This window comes from Hibiscus syriacus, unplaced genomic scaffold (genome assembly GCF_006381635.1).
Source record: "Hibiscus syriacus cultivar Baekdansim isolate YM2019G1 unplaced genomic scaffold, ASM638163v2 tig00112759_pilon, whole genome shotgun sequence".
NCBI classification, from domain to species: Eukaryota; Viridiplantae; Streptophyta; class Magnoliopsida; order Malvales; family Malvaceae; genus Hibiscus; species Hibiscus syriacus.
Genome location: NW_024063397.1, coordinates 15,445 through 37,534, shown reverse-complemented (window position 1 = coordinate 37,534; position 22,090 = coordinate 15,445). Strand labels below are relative to the sequence as shown.

Here is a 22,090-nt window from a genome sequence, read left to right as displayed (position 1 = left end):
CCGCGGAAAGAAATCGAGATGGGCAAATCCAAGTACATTCCAATAGTGCAACAAGGGCATCGCTAGGTTTGGTTGGGAAGAATGTCACGCTCCTAGAGATTCGACCCAAGACATGTGCGTTAAAGATCAGGACAGAGGTTATCAAGAAGGTTTTGGGCTTGAGTAGTCCATCAGACTTGGCCCAAAACGTGAAAAGTGCAAAAAGGCCCGGGCTTGTTCACACTGACCATACAAACAAGGAAAATGGAACCTTATCAGATTGTGTCCACATAAGCAGCGCAAATATGGAAAGTGACAACAAATCAAAAGAGATTGAGGGGAATCATACCATATAAAGTATGATCAGCCATCCAAGGAAAGAATCATACTAATTGATGTGATGAGATGGTGGTTTAGGTACATTCCCTTAAATAGGGGATTTGATTAGATGGTGATTGATAGAGTTTCCTTAAATACAAAGATTTTTAATTAATAGGGCTCATCTTAGCCATTGATTTATATTGATCTTATCCATCCATTTTAACGGAATTCAACTATAAATATAGGTCTTCCCCACCTCATTTGTACTCACTTTGCTTTTCATTTCATTTAGTGGAATACAAAGAGAATTAACCCAACTCTCTCTCTTGTTTGTTTGAGTTATCTCCTTCCCAAGTTCTTTTGTGCTTCTGTGTTGTACTAAGCCTTCTAGCTTAGTGTTTTTCAGGCTAACTTAGGTGAAAAACGCCCAAGGTGGTTTTGAAGCATCTAAGGCCATAAATTCCCGAGTTTAAGGCTCCAAGGGCGTGATAAATTGCTCGCACCAGTAATGGAGGTATGTTTTGTTTGTTCTTGAAGAAATTTTTAGGGTCTATCATGGCTTTCACACTGGTGAGTCTTATAAAGATGTTCTTGAAATACTTTTTCATGTATTCTTTGACAACCTCAAAGTTTGACTCCCTACTTTTATTACTACCGATGTCAAGATCTCGGTAGTTGATGAATGTTTCCTTTGGACGACTCAATGCGTACGGGGCCATCACACTATATAACCTTATCGATAGCTCGATGTATCGGCCAACAACGTCAATATCCATTATCAGACTCAAACAATGTCATTCTGTATAGCACTATGAAAAGATTCCCACCATGGAGTGCGAAGGCAGTTTCTGAATATGAAATCTATTCCATTCTCCCGCCATGAGGGTTCATTTGGACGAAGATTTCTTCAATGTCCACCAACGCTTCCCATAACGTCTCTAACCCTTTTTTAGGAATCACAGCTTTGTAATAATCCAACTTGCTCTTGGAAAATGATCGGTCCACTTGCACTCTATTGAGCAACTCATCAATAGAGGTTCCATTCAGAAAACCTGCCCAGTATAAAGTCGATTCGACCCAACTCGTCTCTAAACAATCACTTCTTTGTAAACCCAATTAGGGAAAGTCTTTGTTCATCAATTGTATAAGTTCATTAGTTTTCCCTAGAAAATGGTCGATGAATGAAATGCTAATGATTCTATTATTGCCTTCATTGTTAATAGGTTGAGGCTGGAGTCTAACAAAGAGATCTTTTGGCAGTTTTGGCGTAACTTATTGCCAACAATAAGCGAGCTCCGTTGCGCCTTGTTCCAATATCCTTTGCACGGTGAATATTGTCACCCTACGTGGAACCCGGATCAGCTTGACCCTCAATGAAATGATGATTCTAAAGCTGGTTGTTCCACCTCCTCTTATCGCCCAAAATACATCTTCTCCCATAGATTCACGGTTAAGGATCCTACCATTTGCATCAATCAATTGTGCGTCGATGACATTATTAATGGAGATTTCGTATTTTCTCATAAGAAACCTATAACTACCACCACTAAAGTGTCTACCGATGCCGAGAGTAGTGCAAATACCAAATGGGAACCCATGAACATTACTTTTTTTTCGATTGTTCTATAAAAAAGTTCACCGGTTTTTGCCCTGACCTGAACTCACGCCGTCTCACTCTTCATATCAATATCGATAGAATGGAGATTGAACATGTCGAGAATGACAAATGGCATGCCAGAAGTGTACGAAAGTCCCTCGAAATCATGACCACCGCTTTGAATCCTGACTTCGAAACCGTAGTGCTTGGCGCAAATGACGGTGTCTTGAGCATGAGATGGATGTAGGACAATTATAATTGTAATACCCTAAATTTTGTCTAATGACTAAAATATAAGTTTTGAAAGTTTGGTGGTTAAATTGTAAACTTTAAAAGTTTAGGGACCATAAAAGAAATTTTGAAAGGTTATATATTTTTGTTAGCCTTTAAATGAACATTTTGGCTTAAAATAAGGATTTTTGTGGTAATCATTTTTTTGGTATGTGATTTGTGTTAAAATTTATAAAGCGATAAAGGTCGGTATTGAAATCGAATAATTGAATCAAATCGGAATTTTACAAAAATTTGAAGGATGTTAGGAATTGGTTTGAAATATTATTTCCATATTTTAGATTAGATAAATTTGGCTCAGAACAGTGTAATTTTTCAAATTTGACTGAATTGTGAGATTTTAGTGACTAAAATGCAATTTTTGAAAACTTCATGGTCAAATTAGAAAGGCAAAGCCAAGTTTATTCATATTTGACCAAAGAATATTCTAATGGAAGATAATACAATGGCATTTGGAAAATTTTCAAGGTTTATTAATGGTATTTTTATAATTTCTCATTAATTAAATTTTAAATTCAATTAAATTAGATAAATGCCATGTGTATTATCCTTTAAATACTATAATACTAAAGATAAAGTCCTAATTTTCAGTTTGTTCATCTCTCTTGGCCGAAACTTACCAAGCTCCAAGGTATGAATCTTTATTTTGATTTTTGGATTAAGTTATTAGATAGAGAATTAACCTACATGAAGTTCTCTATCAATTGATATAAATATTTCATAGTGAGGATTCTTGTGTTTAGATTTTATGATTAGGGTTTAGTGATCTTGAAGAATTGATGAAACTTACCAAACTCCAAGGTATGAATCTTTATTTTTATTTTTGAAGATGAATATTTGATTTTTGAATTAAGTTATTAGATAGAGAATTAACCTACATGAAACTATCTATCAATTGATATAAATATTTCATGGTGAGGATGCTTGTTTGTTGAGATTTGATTATTAAAGTTTAAGGGGGTTTAGTGATCTTGAAGAATTGATGAAGGATTTTTATGTTTTTGATGTTGGTGATTATTTTTAAAGCATGTATGATGATTAAAATTAATTGTACATGCATATATAAGGTTTGGCTTAATTAGTTTTTTTTTGAAATGTTGGGATTTGATGTAATTTAATGTTTTGATGATTGAAATACATGAAATTTATCATAGGAGGTTGAATTCATGCTTGAAATTGAATAAAAAGTCTCCCTAAAGTGACATGGGGTATTCGGCCAGGAAAATATTAAGGGAAAAATGTTGAAAATTTTCCTATGGTTTAGAAATGATATTACAAGTATTCTATGTGAATTGGAGATTGATTTGGAACCTTGAAAGTGAAAAAGGGCTAGTTTACAAGATTTAAGGATTGTGGGATATTATTGTATAAATGTGAGATTTGGAGTATTCAATGATAAAATTTAGTATTGAAATGCAGGAAAATTAAGTTTGAAAGTTATGTGGAACCAAATTGCAAATTCGGTAAAAGTTGGGTTAGAATTCGAAAGGTCCAAAGAAAATGGGGACTTGTTTGTAAATTAGTAAATGTAGAAGTATCATTTAGGTATATTAGGACAATTCTGGAAATTTTGGAATCTTGCTGAAATTTTTGTTTAATTATTAAGTTGAATAAATTACAAGTTTATAGGTATTGGAGGTTGATTTACAAAGTTTAAGAAAGTTAATGATGAATTTGCAAGCTTTTGAATGTTTAAGTGGTGATTTGAATATTTTATGGACGTGCTGAAATTTTATGTAATTAATGTGATATGATCATAATAGTGAAGGTCTATTATGAATTTAATGGAAAATTGAGGTGAATTCTAGGAATAACTCAAAGTTAATGGTTTGGTTTTAGAAATTGATAAAAGTCGAGGGATTTAAGTTGGAAATGAATATGTGAGAGCTTAAGAGTATTTTGACAAGTTTGGAATTTTAAGTAAAGTCTGATTTAATTATCGTATTGATTTTTATTTCATAGACTTTTATATTTTTAAGATTCGATTATGTTAGTTTGAGACTAACATATAGTTTAAATATGATTTGTTATGATGTTATATTGTCAAACTACTATAAACCTAGCGATCCGAACGATCCGAAAGGAAAGGAAAAAGTACACGAACAAAGAATTAGCATATAAAGGTTCGGTAGTAAGGCAAATGTGAGTGCAATTTGTTTATTTAATTATTTTGATCTAGGACGACTTGTGATAAGTCAACCTCGTATTATTTATTTCAAAGTTATGAATTATGTTTTGATTTTTGAAATTATATCCGAAATATTTTAATAAGTTTTATGAATGATTTTGGGTATGAATTGCCATGTTATATTTTTGTGTGAATATGATCTGAAAATGGTTTTGATATGATTTTTATTAAATGATTATAAATTGAAATAAAAGCCCATTGTATGTTGTATTGAGAGTCATAGGTACAATCAACATGTCATGAAGTGGAGTGATTATATTATGATTCTGATATACTGTGGTGTATCGGTGGGTACACTAGTATTTATTCCAATGGGATTGCACTTTGTGTGCATATTGCAATTTCCGAGTTGACATCACTGTGTGTGCTTATCTGTTCTGATTCTGATGATAGCACTGAGATATTTATTGCGCACACTCATCTGACTCACATACCTTATATTCTCTTAAATATACTTTGGGCTACAAAAATAGAATATGAAAGTTTTGAAAAGTGTCTGATTGGAAAGAAATATTGACTGATTATTCTGTCTGATATAATTTAATATGATTTTATTAAAGTCATAAGATGATTCCTTTCAGGTTTCTGATAAAGATACAACACGAGATATCCAGTTTGAAAATTTTGTTTGAATTATTTTTAAATATTTTTATATATTTTGATACTTTATATATTTATTCTCACCTTTAAAATTATTGTCTCACTAAGTTGTACTTAGCGCGTGATGATTTTTCATGCGTAGGATATTATAGGAAACCCAACGTGCAGTGAGGAGCCTCCCGAGCATCTTGTGAAGATCATCTATAATATTAGTATCAGTAAGGCATCATCGATGTTTCTTTTGACTAGTAGTAGCATGTATAATTATGTTATTAGCATGCTTTATCAGTTTTTGATTAAATGGTTTGTAATAGTAAATTAGAATTGTTTATTTTGACTAGTTTAATTTATTAGTATTTGGTATGCATAGAATATATAATATTATGTTTTTAAATGAGATGGAAATTCAAGTAGATAAAAATAGTTTCAAAGTTGAAAAATGAATATTTAAAAAATATTTAGTAATTGTGAATATTGAATATTGGTCAGTTTGATGTGTCATATACGATTCATATTTTTAGATTTTATGGACTATAGGTGTTACAAGAATAGCTACCGTCTAGAGGTTGTAGACAAGAAGATTAGAAGGTTATTTGCACGTAACTGGTAAATGTATTCGAATGATGAATTGTTGGGCGTTAATATGACATCTGCAATCGGAACTGAGGGGTCGGAATGTGTAGGAAGACATGCAACAAAACTATCAAAATCAACTGAATTGTTAGATGCCACCAATGAAATTGATAACAAAACCAATATCAAAACAATGAAAATGGTGGAAATTGATGCTTTCATTTTTTCCCTGAAAAATGTTGAGATATTTAGATGGTATTGATTCATTTGTTCGTAAGGTTCAATGGCGTATATATAGATATATTGAGGGGAGCGGCGGCTGGCTGCATTGGGATAAACTCAGGCTATCTCCAAGTGAACCAATCCTCTGCCCCTTTTACCTACCTCTATGCATGCCCCATGATTTTCATTAGTCCACGTGTAAGACTAAATTTAATCTATATAACGTTTTTTCTTTTCGTAATTAAGCAATTAATTTAATAATTCAACAATTGAAATAGTTAACCGTATCCAGAAGTAAAAGATGTGACATGTGGACTTTTAGGGTTGTCGAAAGTCCACTAATTAGAAAATACAAGTAAAGGAACTAAAGTAATAGGCACATACGGTAGAAGGAAAAATCATATGTTGTATTAATTTATAGGGTAAAGTAGGCAAATGATCTATCGACTATAGGATATTATCTTGTTGATTCCCCGACTAGTAAAAGTTACAAAGTGATCCCCGATTATAGGATGTTGTTTTGTTGAGTCTTTCGACTATTAAAAGTTACAAATGATCACTCAACTATTCATATATTCCAAACTCTTTCTTTTATGTTAAAAATTTGATGTTAATATCAATTGGACTTTAACCTATTGATTAAGATATAATAAAATATTATCTCAAAATCTCAATTGACAATCATATCACAGTTAGCATGTTAACGTTCAACTTAGACGACCATCAATTTTTTAACCAAAAGGGATGAGTTTAGAACATATGAATAGTCGAGTGGTCATTTTGTTATTTTTAATAGTTGAGGGACTCAATAAAGTAACACCCTATAGTCGGATGATCATTTCATAACTTTTAATAATCAGAGGACTCAATAAAGCAACATCCTATATGTAACCTCCTATACTCGGCCTGTATGTTTCGACCAAATCTTGGAGACCAAACTAATTCAGGTTAACAGAAGTCATGAACTTTCAGTTTATAACATGCATCGTCAAGAAATCGATCTAAATTTGTAAATATGATATGATCTAAATCTGTAAATAGAATATGAGTTCATAATTCGTACTATAATACAAGTTAAAAGCCCAAAATATGTAAAAACATAGTATCTCAAAGTCCCATATAAATATATATAGAAGATCAACGAAAAATAAATAATATAAATTCTAAAAATGTCCATACGGTGTTCAAAAGGTAAACTTGCCACTAAATGATCCTCTAAGTATCGGTTGTAATCCTAAAAGTTGAATAGATCTGAAAAAGACATAAACTAGAAAGTAAAGTAAATATTCATAATGATGTAATTTAAATTCAGACAACAGTAAACCAATTGACCATTACTAGAAAGATATGACAGGAATTCACACAACTTTACCTTTCGCCGCAGATAATAGGATGGGGATGTTACCCTCCGTAGATATTCCCAGTTAGAAGAAAAGTCAAAATAGGGGTTTAACCCTCTGAAAGAGGATCCTAAACAGAATCAGGGTGGGGATTAGACCTGGAAAATTTGACCTGAACCCGATGACTCGAATTGAGACCCGAAATATACTCGAACATGATGACCCAAATTTGACTCGAAACTCAAAAAATTGAATTGAATAGAAACGACCCAAATTTTAGCCAAACTGAAAGTAACCTGAACTGAAATTAACCTAAATTGAACTGAAACTGGGCTGAATTTAACCAAACCAAAAGTAATCTGAACCAAAAGCAACCAAACTGAAAATAATCTGAACCGAAATTAACCCGAATTTAATTTACCCAAACCTGATCTTTATTACAAAAATATATTAATAATTATATATATACTTGATTTGACTTATACCCAACCCAACCTAAATTGACATGAAGATCCAAAGTTGATCTAAATTGAAAATAATTGATCGGATATTAAGTTGATCTGAAAATCAACCGATTCGATTTGATCCAACCCAAAATCAAATGATCTGATATTGACCCAACCCGATACTCGAACCGACTTGATTAATATAGACCCGAATAAAACCAAACCCAAAATGACATGACTCGACCCAGACCTGACTTACTATAGACTCAAATAAATCAAAACCCGAAATGACCCTATTCAACCCAAAACTATCCTGAATTAAGTCTAAACCGAAATGACCTGAATCAAACTCGATCTGAATGCCACCTCTAAATTGGGGATATGATCCCACGCAAAACAGGACGAGAATATGATCCCATGTAAAAACAGGACAGTGATATAATCCCATGCATGATCAGGATGAATATATAATCCCATGCAGAATGAGGATGGGGATTTAATCCCATGTAGAATGACAGAAATGCATCAATATTCAAATTAAATGATGCAACATTAATCAAAATTCAAATATATTAGAGATAAATATAATTAGATTACTGTGTATATATATATATTAACATATAGCATATCAAAATAAAATATTAAATGTAACAACATGCCAAAGGGACACATTTATAGTAGCTAATCGATGTCGGCTAAGCTCCACTCTTCCCACAATCGATAGTATTAGGTCCTATGTGTAACACCCAAAATTTTGGTTAGTTACCAAAATGTAAATTTTGAAAGTTTAGTGTCTATAGAGTATAAATTTTAGAAAGTTTAAGTACCAAAAGTGTAAATTTAAAAAGTTTAGGGACCAAAAGTATAATTTTAAAAATCTAGGTCTTTTGACCCCATAAATGAATAGTTCACCCCAAGAATGACGTTTTGGTGGGAATCAAATTTTTTATCCGGAATTTATGTTAAAAATTGCAAAGTGTTAAAGTTTGGTAAAATTCGGTAAATCGGATCGAACATAAATTTTGAGAAAATTTGAAGGATATTATATTAAGCTTAGAAATATTATTTACATATTTTAAAATGATGGAAAATAATATGGACCATTGGATTTGAGAATTTATCTCCATGTTCAATTTGGACCATCGAATGAAAATGGCAAGATTGAAATTCTTGGAAAGTTGCTTGGATGAAGTTGTCAAGAGAATAATATTTTGTTCATATTTGACTTTGGAAGATGATAACCAACATGTGGCTTGGTATGGATGTAATTATCAAGTTTCATTAATGGTAAATTGTCATTTCCTAAATAAAAGAATTTTAAATTCATTTAAGCTTAATAAATGACAAATTAACATGAAATTAACTAGGAATTTCATGAAAATAAGGCCTTCTTCAACCTCCATTTCTTTCTCTTTATAACCTAGGTAAGAGAAATTTTATTTTTCATTTTTGAGCAATTTCCTTTGGATTTTGGATCGAACCGTGAAATAGAAATTTGTTCGATTCAAAAAGCTCTATCATTTGGTACCAGTATTGCATGCTAATCTTGCTTGAATATTAAGTTCCCAAATTTTAGGGTTTATGTTCATGTTAGATTTTTATGAATTGGTGATGGATTTTGAGGTTGTTGAGGCTGTAGAATCATTTCCAAGCTTGTTTGATGATCGAAACCACCTAGAAATGCTATATGATTTTTGGTATTAACCCTAAATTAGGGAAAGTTTATGATTTGATGAAATTGAGTTAGAGGTTTGATTATAGATGTTTTAAAATATTGAATAGAGGTTGTTTCTTGCTCAAATCAAATTCAAATAAAGTGAAATCATGAAACCCTACCCCTTAACATTCGGCCTAAGCTTTTGGAAGTGAGAAAAATTACGGAAAAATTATACAAGGGTTAGAAATGATGTAAGAATGATCCTACAAGCTATAGAAAGTTATTTGGACCAATTTCTAATTTTGAGAAAGTTGGGAGACCTATTTGGCAATCTTGAAAAGTTATGGGGTTGATGTGTAATTATTCAATACATGAAGTACTATACTGGAAATTAATTTTATAGTGATGAATTTGGTGTTAGAATGTGAAATTTGACTATTTGGGGAAGTTGTCAAAGTTTGAGTAATAAATGGCAAATATTGAGATAGTTAGTGACTTAAGTGGTAACAATGGAATTTTTTAGGTATTGGGCTGGAAATTTAATTAAGTTGTTTGAGACTTGAATTGAAGTAAAAGGGAAAATGACTATTTAGAATAAAATGGAAAAGTTGAGATGAATTCTAAAAGAATTCATAATTAGTAGTTAAAATGGAAAGTTGAAAAAGGTTATGTGAAGTTTGGGTGAATTTGGATAAAAAGGACTTGAATGGTCAACTTAAAGTGTTAAAGTCAATATTTATGTTATGACATGGAATTAGTATCGAATAGGCATCAAAGATTTTTAGGAATTTATTTTCTATTGTGTGCCTATGTTAGTGAGATTTTAACATGTAGTTTGAAATGTACATGTTTTGTAAATGATGTTCATTTAAATTGCGTGCAAGATCAAGCAATGTTAAAGCTAAGGAGAGCTTAAGGATGAAATGCGAATTTCTAAGGAAAGTTGCAAGCTAATGACTCCAGGACAGTGCATATTTAATTTGTATTTTTGATATAATGCAACATTGGCTTGTGATGAGCCAGTGACGGAGTGACTATGGTAAGTAGTGACTCATAAATGTTATGAAATTTTGTGATTCATGCATATATGTTAATTTGGTATGCTAATAGAATTAGTGAATAAGCTGAAAATATAAGTTAGTGAAATATGCCCATATTTGTGTTCTGAACAGTAAGTTTAGAAAATCATCATAAATTTTATTAAATTATTAGGGGATTATTTTTATGTCGTTGGATTTTTATATCAGTCTAGTATTTTTGAGAACAAATGGAAACTAGGTTCAAGAAGTATACAAAAAGATATGAATTTTTAATAGACGATATGTCAGAAAATAGGGCAGCAGATTCTTCTCAAAACAACTTCTGTAAGTCAACATTGAAAAATCACTATAAATTGTACAAGATGAACTAGAAGGAGTGACTTATATGGTTAGATTCATATTCAAGTTTAGTTTCCATTGATATAAATGGAATAATTTTTAATTGTTTATATTAATACAAAATAATATTTCTTTAAAGGTAGTGCAAACTGTCAACACATGAAACTTGTCATAAATTATTTCACGTTACTCCTATGTTATATGCTATTATAAATGTTAGAAATGAGTCAACTTTATTACATTTGGGCATGATGGTTAAGATTATTTATTTCATAAAGAATATGATGTGTTTATGTTCAAGAAAGGTAATGATGATGATTATGATATGTAAATGTTATGCGGAAATGAATGTTTAGGGTATGAATTGCCCATTATGTTATGATATGAAAAATCATTTATGTCGATAAATTGATATCTTTGATATTCATTAACATATAATAGTTAATGGAATAGCCCATTGTATGTTGCATTGAGAGTCGTAGGTACACTTGGCATGCCAAGAAGTTGAGTAAAGTTCAAGTCAAGTCAAGTTATGGTACATTCGTGTACATTACGTATGGCACCGCTAGTGCATATGATATGTTCTGCACTTGGAGTGCATCTTATGATGATGATTGGCACCGTGAGGTGCCTAGTGCGTACATTATGTATGACTCACGTACCTTGCATTCTCAAAAAATGCATTGGGCTATGAACTTGAAAATAAGCTATGAATATGAAATTATGTTATGAATCTTAAATAAGTTACGAGTCCGAAAACAAGTTCTGAATCGAGAATGAGTTCTGAAATGTGAAAGTACGGATTATGAAAATGAAATGTTAAAGTGAATATGAAACTGAAAGATGAAAATGAGGTATGAAAGTTTTGTATTTTATATGAATGAAAAGAACATGATATGTCTGTTATGTATGATATTGTTTATCATGGCTTTGATATGACTATTATGTGTGATATTGTTTATCATGGTTTTGATAAAATCATGAGATGGTGATTTTTAGGTCCTTGATGAGGATAAATGACTTGACTAAATCAGTTTGGATATTTAGTGATTTTATTGGAATTTAAGTTAATATTTTAAATTATTATGATATTATTAAGTTTTATATAAGTGAATATGTTGTTCAGATGTTGTTAAGTTGTTTGATATTTGTATCACTTTAGTTTGATTACAATGCCTCACTAAGTGTATACTTAGCGTGTGATGATTTTCATGTGTAGGTAAAGAAGAACAAGTGAAGTAAGGAGTTGAGTGGGCTTCAATCAATAAAGAAAAAGTTACAGGTATCTGTAATGACATCCTACTATTTTAAATTTTCTAGATGACATGTATAAGAATAAGAAAAGTCTAAGATATGTTATTATGGATATAAATACGAATTTAAGTTTTGTGTTTTAGATAAAAATTATATTTTGACAAAGTAAAGAAATATTTTAAATTAGATGGTATTTAGACAATTTATCTTATGATATGGAACAATATAGAACTGTCTAGTTGTTGCCTGAGACTGATATTGATTTTGAGGCTTAAATACTATAATATGATTTTACGTGATTACATTATTTATTGAAGATTAAATTGAATAAATTTTAAAAGTTCAAAATTTACTGGATTTTCAAACTTATAATGCATGTAAAGCTATGTGCTATCTTTGACTCGTATTCGGGTACGTATACGGATTAAAGGTGTTACAATGTGGCATGGGACCTAATAATGACACTATTGTATAAGTACAGAAATCATTTATCTAAGCAAAACAGACTATTGAGTCACTAAATAAGACTTATGTGTATCTCGAGACAAAAGAGCGAAATTGAATTGAGCTAAGAAGGGGCAGTCGAAATCTACCAGAGAACGATGCAGAGACTCGCGTTCACTTTCAGAACATAATAACAAAAAATTAGTTCAAAATCTCACAATTTATTTAACATAATCAAGACTTTAGGTGATAGAATGACATAAATCAAGGCTTTCATGTCAAAATTTGGCAAAACGAACTATGACAACAAACTCGAGATGCCAAAAAACATAAAGGTTGTGGTCAATGGAAAAGGTCAACTGTAACAACCTTAACTTTGTATTCATGCTCGAATACAAGTCATAATGTCATACAAATTGTATAACATTTAGTGTTTAGAAACCGATAAAATTTTGTTTCTTTTAAAATTTTCATAATTATCATTTATTATCATACTATTTAATCACGTAAATTCGTATTGATATATTTTAATTTCCATTTTATATTTAATTTTGCACATCAACTAAGCATTTTAATATTTTTTTTCTGTCATAATTAAAACTGCCTAATTTAATATTCAACTGATTAATCTTTATATCGCAATTTATTACCGTATTCATACAAAACCACTTAGCAACTTGTCATATTTTCACCTTTATTATTATATTTTCTCGTACTATACTATTTCACATTTTAGCTCAACTCTATAATCTCCTTTATCTAACTATTTGTAAAATATTTGTATCGTCTATAATCATAATTATTCAACACACAACCTTTATAGTTATTGACTACCGCCACACGACGACACGCGTACAACAATTATTACTATAATATCCATATTATGCACATGTACTTATCATTCATATTTCAATCCAAACCAAGATAGTCTTTCATTTATAAATCATTCAATATAAATCAAACTTTGCATATAAGACTTTATTGTAATACAATAATTAAACTTATACAATCCTTTCTTCTTATATTGTCCCTTTCACTGTATTGTTCCTCTTTCCAATGCAATTCCTTTCATTGTACTATATCTATTACTGTACTATAACTTTTAGTTTCATTTTATAGCCCAATGTATAATCATGGGAATACGTGGTATATGAGTCGAAAAACAAGTGTTTGACATCGTGTGCAGTATAACTATTATATCAATATGGCACGTTTAGTGCCCTATATGCACCACAGGTGCCCTATATGCAACATAAACATGTCTGTAATAGATAATACTTTTAGTGCTAAATAGAATTATAAGTACTGAAGAACACAACATCAGTATACTGAATCAGAATCTGATATGGTATCTCACAATGTCGAAACATCGTGAAACCATAATACATAAATAGTGTCAAAACGCACATAAACTGCTAGAATGCACATATAGTGCATGTCAGATGTACACAAATGCATATACAGAATCATTCCACGTCATATACCAATGACTCTCAAGTCTTATACACTGGACTTTTATTTAAATCTTATACATTTTTATATAAAAATTATCACAAAAAATTATCACATTGATATATTGTTTCAATCACATATTAGTACATTTAACTAACATAGTAAATTCACATTCGTATAAATATATTTAAAATATCATTAATGTATATTAAATATTAATTTCTTCCACCAAATCTATAACTAACTTTGGCTCTAACAAATTTATCTTCCGTGTCCTTTAAATAGTTTAGTTCTTACACTCACTTTCTATTTTAATCCCACAATTTCTCTATTTTTTCAATTTGATCATTTGACTATACATATTTCTGAATCAGTTTCAATTAGTATTTTAATATCAGAATCACCATTTTATTATTTATTACTCAAGTAATTTGATTATTCATATTTATTATGTAATTTTTAAGCTCACCATTTAAACATTTTACATTCTAGTTCCTAAACTTTAACAAAATTATAAATTAGTCCAAAATCAACATTTCAATATTAAATCAACATTTTAATATTCAATTTCACTACAGTATCTAAATAATTGCACACTTGCTACTTAAATCCTATTTTTTTATTTCTACAATTTAGTCCTTTTACTCTTATAACCTTTCCAAATTCGATTCCAAATCCATAATTTTAACCATAGGATAAATTCTTTAAAATTCATCTTAACTTTCTATTTTATTCAATATAATCTTTTTACCATTTGATCCCAATTTTAAACATCATAAGGTCAATCCTAAAATTCCAATCATCATATTCAACTTCTATTCATCAACTTTTAATCATTTACATCTTAATCCTTAAATTCCTCAAAGTTTGTAATAAGGTCCCTATAACTTACAATGTTCCAAATGGTCCAAACCTATTTCAAAGTATGTAACATCATTCTTCAATCCATTATATCCGTTAAGAAAATTTTTGTAAAATTTTTCCTAATTTTCCTCCCTATGGCCGAATGGTATAAAGTAAAATTTCAAGAAATTTCCAATTAGATTCAAGCATGAAATCACCCTTTTAACAAAATTTCCATTCAATTCAATTCAATTCAATCCCATATCAACTTATAATTAAAACAACTCATTTCCATGAATTTCTCATACTAGCCGAATAATATATAAGCGAATTTTAGTTGATTTTGATCATTATTTAAATTTAGAAACAATTCTATAATATCGACAACACATAAAAATATATCCTTAAATCATAAAAAAATCAGCTTATTTATTATCCACTCTAATAATCAATCCAATGATTCAAGCATATAAAAAATTAAATATAATCATCAAATGAAAGATAATTTGGTATGGATTATTTTCCTTTTCAAAACTTAATCTACAAAGGAAAAAGGACTAAAATGAAGAAAAGAAGAAAACATGCCTTATTCTTCTCTCCATGAACCCCACGGCAATTTAAAAGGGAGAAGGCCATTTTTTTTCTAGACAATTCATGATAAATATCTCTTGACACTTTTTAAATTTCTAATTAAAATAAATTTAAAAATTTATTTTAGTCAAAAAATCATTTCTACCCTTAATGAGTCTTGATATTTACCACTTTACCAAGCTTTCATCACCATTCATACTCATCATCATATATAAGTATCAATATTTATCTGATTAATTTTTTCTTGGCCCTTGCACTTTCTAAAATTTTAATTAGTCATTTAATTTGCACTATTCTACTTTAACATGGAAATTCTACTTAGTTTCACTGATCCACATCAAATTATGATTAAAATATAAATAATATTACTAATTTCATACTATCATCCTTTAAAGTTTTGTAAACTTCTAATTCGATTCGATTATCTGAATATTTTACCGAATTTTATCGTTTAATAGCTCTTTACACAAATTCCGGATTGAAATTGAATTCCATATAGGAAATATTATTAAGGACGAACTATTTATTTATGGGGACAAAATATATATCATTTAAAAATTATGGTTTTAGTCCATAAACTTTTCCAAGTTTCTACTTTAGCATTAAACTTTTAAAAAATTGCCTTTTAGCCACTAGTCAAATTTTTGGGGTAGTAATCAATGGCTAACGGTCAATGGTCAAAGTCAGCATCTACGATTCGGTCAGACCGATTCAAGATCAGATTGATTCATTGTCTGAACCAGCAGAACAATCCCACACACACAGCGACACGTAGGGCTAGCTACGCTGAAAAAAAATTCCAAAAAATTCAAAAAAGTATGTTAGATTACGGGGAATTACTTACAAATGTCATTTTTTCGAAAAGACCAAGGGAGATGGTGTTTTAGAAAAACTTGAAATTTCTCCTCCTTCAAAAAAGCTTACGTCGACGACGATAGACACATTGAGACCACCAGACGATCAACGAAAATGGGACAAGCACAATGATGCCAGCGATGAGACTCATGGCGACACGATCGACGGCGAATCAAGGCCAAACAGAAATTATTTTGTTCTGAAATTTCTTAAATTTAATAAAAACTTTATAATACCTTTTACACCGACAAATATAAATATATGGTTTAATTTATGTGTTTTATATATTATTAATAAATCAAATCTTTATGCATACATTGATTATTTTATATATATACACACACAAATTACATTTTTTACATATCTTATATTTAATTTTAAATTTAGATAAATTTGTATAAGTTTACATAGAATTTATTTGAACTTAAATGATCTAAACATATGATTTCTTTTATCATTAAAATCATTTATCATAAATGTCGCAACAGTCCTTCGGGGTGGTCACGAGTTCACGTTTCAACTTGGAATCATGATGGAGTCGTCACCGATAATTTCGAATGAGGCAGATCTCATACCTTGATTTCGCCCAATTACTAGATCTGCGAATTACCAGAGAATTGTCGGATTCGGGAACAAGCTTTCATAGGAAACCACGAAATGAAGCTTGCTTGTAACCCATATAGTAACTATCCTCTTGTCTTTCGAGGTGCTTCAGAGACCTAGAGCTCAAAACTCAGCATCATACCAATAACCAAACTTTCCAAATGATGACTTCCAATTTAAACTCCTCCGTGTCTTGTTTAAACCACATTAACGTTAAAAGCTCTTAAAAACTTATAAAATGCAGAAGCTATTAAACACCGAACCTGTACGTCTGGAAACCATGACAAATTCTTCAATCAACGCTCACCTTTTGCACTTCTGCTACCAAAACAACCAGTGAATCGCTTTTCAACTCTTCTAATAAAGCAATATCTCGAATCACTTCTTCTTCACTCCCTTGAATTTGAATCCCCGATTCTTTGCCTAGATTCAAAGTTTTTCCAACTTCTCTAGTCAAATCTTCCATGTAGTTTGCAAATCTGAATCCTTAATAACTAACAAAATCTTAATCCACTTCTGTAATTTCCCTAAATTAAATTTAAAATTTTTTCAAAACGATAACTGAAAAGAATAATTTAAATATTATTATCATTTAATATTAAAAATTTGTTTCTCAAAATTTTGATTTGTTTAATTTAAATGAAGTTCGATCCATGATCTTAATTTAGAATTGAAAAGTGAAATAGAATTTTAAAGACCAAATTATAAAGAAATGAAAATACATTCTTATTTATTATACATGGAATAACACCATGTGTTTAAATTACAAGCAACAATAGCAAGTACTTAAATTCCAGAAGATATTTCGTTTATTGTTGTTGGTAGTCGTAGAAGACAATTGTTCAATGGTCTGATCGTGTTGACAATGGCGGTATGCTTTGTTCGTTTCTGAAGAAATTTTCGGGGTCTATCTTGGTTTTCAAACTCATCAGCCTCATGAAATTGTTCTTGAAGTATTTTGCCCCATATTCCTTGGCATCCTCTAAATCTGTCCCGTTACTTTCTTTGCTACCGATCGAGATCTCGGTAGTTGAGGAATGCTTCCCTCGGGTTGCTTGATGCGTACGGCGCCATTGCGCGGTACAACCTCCTCGATAGCTCGACGTATCGTGCAGTGGCGTTGATTCCTCCATCTGACTCGGACCATGTCACACTATATAGCACCATGAAAAGGTTTCCGCCACGGTGCGCAAAAGCAGTTTCTGTGTCCGAAATCTCTTCCATTCTCCCGCCGTAAGGGTTCATTTGGACGGAAATATCTCCAGTGTCCATCAATGCCTCCCATAACGTCTCCAACCCTTGTTAGGAATCACTGCTTTGAAATAATCCGACTTGCTCTTGGAAAAAAATCGGTAACCTGCACTCTATTGAGCAACTCATCGATTGTGGTTCCGTTCGGAAAACCTGCCCAGTATAAAAACTGATTCGACCCAACTCATCTAAACAATCACTTCGTTGTAAATCCAATTCGGGAAAGTCTGCGTTCATCAATTGTATAAGTTCATCAGTTTGCCCTAGGAAATGGCCGATGAATGAAACGCTAACGGTTCTATTGTTGCCGCCATTGTTTATAGGCTCAGGCTGCAGTCTAATAAAGAGATCTTTTGATAATTTTCGTGCAACTTGTTGCCAACGACAAACAAGCTCCGTTGCGCCTTGTTCCAATGTCCTTTGCACTGTGAATACTGTAATCCTAGGTGGAACACGAACCAGCTTGACCCTCCATGAAAGGATGATCCCAAAGCTGGTTGCTCCACCTCCTCTGATCGCCCAAAACACATCTTCTCCCATTGCTTCACGGTTAAGGATCCTACCATTGGCATCGATTAACTGTGCGTCGATGACATTATCGATGGAGAGTCCGTATTTCTCATAGAAACCCATAGCCACCTCCACTAAAGTGTCCACCAATTCCGACAGTGGTGCCTACACCAGATGGGAACCCATGGACATTGCTTTTCTCGGCAATTCTGTAATAAAGTTCGGTTGTGGCCCCAGCCTGAACCCATGCCGTCACTCTCCATATCGATATTGATCGAATGGAGATTGAACATGTCGAGAATGACAAATGGGACGCTGGAAGTGTACGAAAGTCCCTCGAATCATGGCCACCACTCCGAATCCTTACTTGAAAGCCATGACGCTTGGCGCAAAAGACGGTGGCTTGAGCATGGGATGGATGCAGCGCGGTTATAATGGCCGCAGGTCTTGAGGTTGTAGACAAGGCGACTCGAAGGTTATTAGCTCGTTGCTGGTATATAGTTTCGAAAGATAAATTGTTGGGCGTTAATATGGCATCTGCAATCGAAAAAGGGGTGGGAATGTGTCGGAAACATCCAAGAAAACTATCAAAATCAAGAGACGCGTTACATTTCGCCAATGAAATTGGTAACAAAACGAACATCAAAACAATGGAAATGGTGGAAATTGACGCTTTCATTTTTTTTTCCTGAAAAATGTTGAGATATTTAGATGGTATTGATTCATCTCTTCATAAGGTTCAATGGTGTATATATAGATATTGAGGGGACTGGCTGGCTGCATTGGGATAAACTCAGGCTATCTCCAAGTGAACCAAAATCCTCTGCCCCTCTTACCTACCTCTATGCATGCCCCATGATTTTCATTAGTCCACGTGTAAGACTAAATTTAATCAAGATAGTGTTTTTACTTTGCTTAATTAAACAGTTAATTCAATATTTCAACAATTGAAATCGTTGATCGTGTCCTCACGTAAAATAATTTGGACTTTTAGGGTTGTCGAAAGTCCACTAATTAGAAAATACAAGGCAAGAAACTAAACTAATAGGCACATAGCGTAGAAGGCAAAATCATATAACTTTTATTAATTTATAGGGTAAAGTAGGTAAATAGTATTTTGACTATAGGATGTTACTTTGTCGAGTACCCAACTATAAGGTGTTACTTTGTTGAGTCCTACAATTATTAAAAGCTACAAAATAGTCATTGACTATCCATATGCTCCAAATTTCCAAAACTCGTTTTTTTCTGTTAAAAAAATGATGTCAATCTCAATTGAACATTAACCTATTTGTCGAAACAGTCTTTTCCCTACGGGAAAGGGGGTACCGCTTCGAAAATGATTGGAACGATCGGTTTTGATAAAAACATGGTTCACGAAGTAGCCACCAATCTTTGATTAGGGTGTGATTGGACACCCAAAACGTATTTGACATTTTAATAAAATATTAATTTTAATTAAAATGACAAATTTAGGGTTTGCGTTACCAAAATTTTGAGTTCGGGAGTCGGTTACGTATGGGGAAAGATTAACACCCCCACAACACCCTAAATCGGTACCTAGTCGATTAATTAATTGCCTTTGCAATAAAATGTACAAGTTCAAGTCTAATTTAATTTAAGATCCCCTAAAATAATATTATTTGAAATTTCGGATTAAAGATAATAATATTTAATTATTTTTTATCGAGGAGAATTGAACTGTTATACCTTGAAACAATCGATTCTTACTCCAATCGAAATAATGAAATATTAAAATTTCATTCTAAAGTTCAACAACGATTCGATTAAAAACAATAATATCTAATGATTTCCAATCGATAATAAAAACCTCTCATACGTTAGAGCAATCATTTAGAAATGAGAAGATAATACTATTTTAAATGTCGGTTCGAATGTTATTATTTTGAAAATTTATTGGCAAGCACATGCAAATAAAGCAAAGGCAAACGTCAAACAAATAAAATTATTTATTTATTTACCAATATTTAATGAGAATAAGAATATTCAATTAATTAAATTTATCGAGACAATACCTTAGATTCGATCTAACAGTCTTTTCTCAATGAATTTAATTAAAAGAATACAATCTTATCCTCAACTCTTGAATTTTAAAAATGGATTCGATTTAATTGGTGTCATTTAGCGGAATAGACTTTCATTTTAAAATTATCGAAAGTAACTTTCTTATACGTTAAGACAGTCACTTTATGACAATATTAAAATGATCGAATATTACCCTTAGTCAATTTATTTCGATTCGAGTCAAGTAGTGTTTATGTCAAAATCTATTTATGAATTAATGCTTCAATATATATACATGAAGGAACAAATAACTTACATATAAAACAATATAAGAAAACTTTAATTCTATGCAATTAATAGAAACATATATACGGTATAAACATATATATATATATATATATATATATATATATATACTATGGAATTAATGTTATATATCATAATGAAGTAAATATTCACGTAAATATGGAGAATAATTTTTTAATGGACATATTAAAGGAAATGAGTAAATGTTAACATGATTCTAAAAGGATGGAAATTGAGCCTATTTGTTAATTACATTTAATGTAAAGCTACCAAAAAAAACATGTTTACGTGTTTAGTATGTATATTTACATATTACCATAATTAGAATAATGCATACGTACAGGTCACAACCTCTCATAAATTACAAAATCCATCTATGGGATACACCAACATATATAAATATACCATATATACGTAAAGTACACAAAGCCATATATAAACACATTTAATATTATAATTAACTAATCACATAACACCGAACTTAAATGTATACAAATCTATGTAAGTAATCTCACATAGTAAAATAATATATAATAAAATTTAATATTCAAAGAATAGAAACGTATGTCAACGGTTTTATATACCATAAAGAATATATTCAATAATAAACTGATGTGTAATTGATGTTATTAGCACAAATATTTAAGTATATATATAGAAATATTAAGATCTAAGAGATGAAATTCCAATTTTATTTCTATCTACAAATTCAAGAGGTGCAAAGATAAATTAGCCAAACGGTACATATATAATAAAAAAGGAAACATCCAAATATACATGGTAAAAATGAAAATAAACATGCAAAAAACATTATAAAAAAATAAATACAGGGACTAAATTAAGATTATACCAATATTGCAAAGCATGAATATAATGAGCAAATTATGAAAATGGTCCCCCTCGGTGACCATTATGTAAAAACACACTAAAGTTATAAAGACTAAACTGTGATTAAACCAAAAAATTAAGGCACACGTAAAATGGATAACTAGCATTTTCGGTCCCTACAAATGTCCTTTTTGTAAAACACACATAAATAAGGGAGATTTAAAATGCAATTAACCCCGAAATTATTCCTATATATATTAATCTTTTATTTTTTTCCTCATTTTTAACCAAACTTAAAAAATGGGGAGAGAGAGGGAGAGAAAACTCTCCCAACAAGGTTCGGCCGACCTACTACCAGCCATGACGAACCACACCGGCCTTCGTCCGGTCGCCGCTCTAGTCACCGCATGCGGTGGTAAAAATTCCCAAACTCACCCTCTTGTCTAGATCTACAGCCATAGGACCCTACCTTAGGCTAAAACGAACCTAAATATCCCCAAAATAAGCCCCAAAGGTCCCCCAACCTTTCGGCTTC

General features: G+C 31.3%; 2 pseudogenes; both read right to left on the bottom strand.

Annotated features, from left to right (window-relative positions):
* Positions 1 to 707: 707 nt before the first annotated feature.
* On the bottom strand, positions 708 to 5,789 carry LOC120183382 (annotated as a pseudogene).
* Positions 5,790 to 17,477: 11,688 nt separating this feature from the next.
* On the bottom strand, positions 17,478 to 19,075 carry LOC120183381 (annotated as a pseudogene).
* Between the last annotated feature and the right edge of the window lie 3,015 nt (positions 19,076 to 22,090).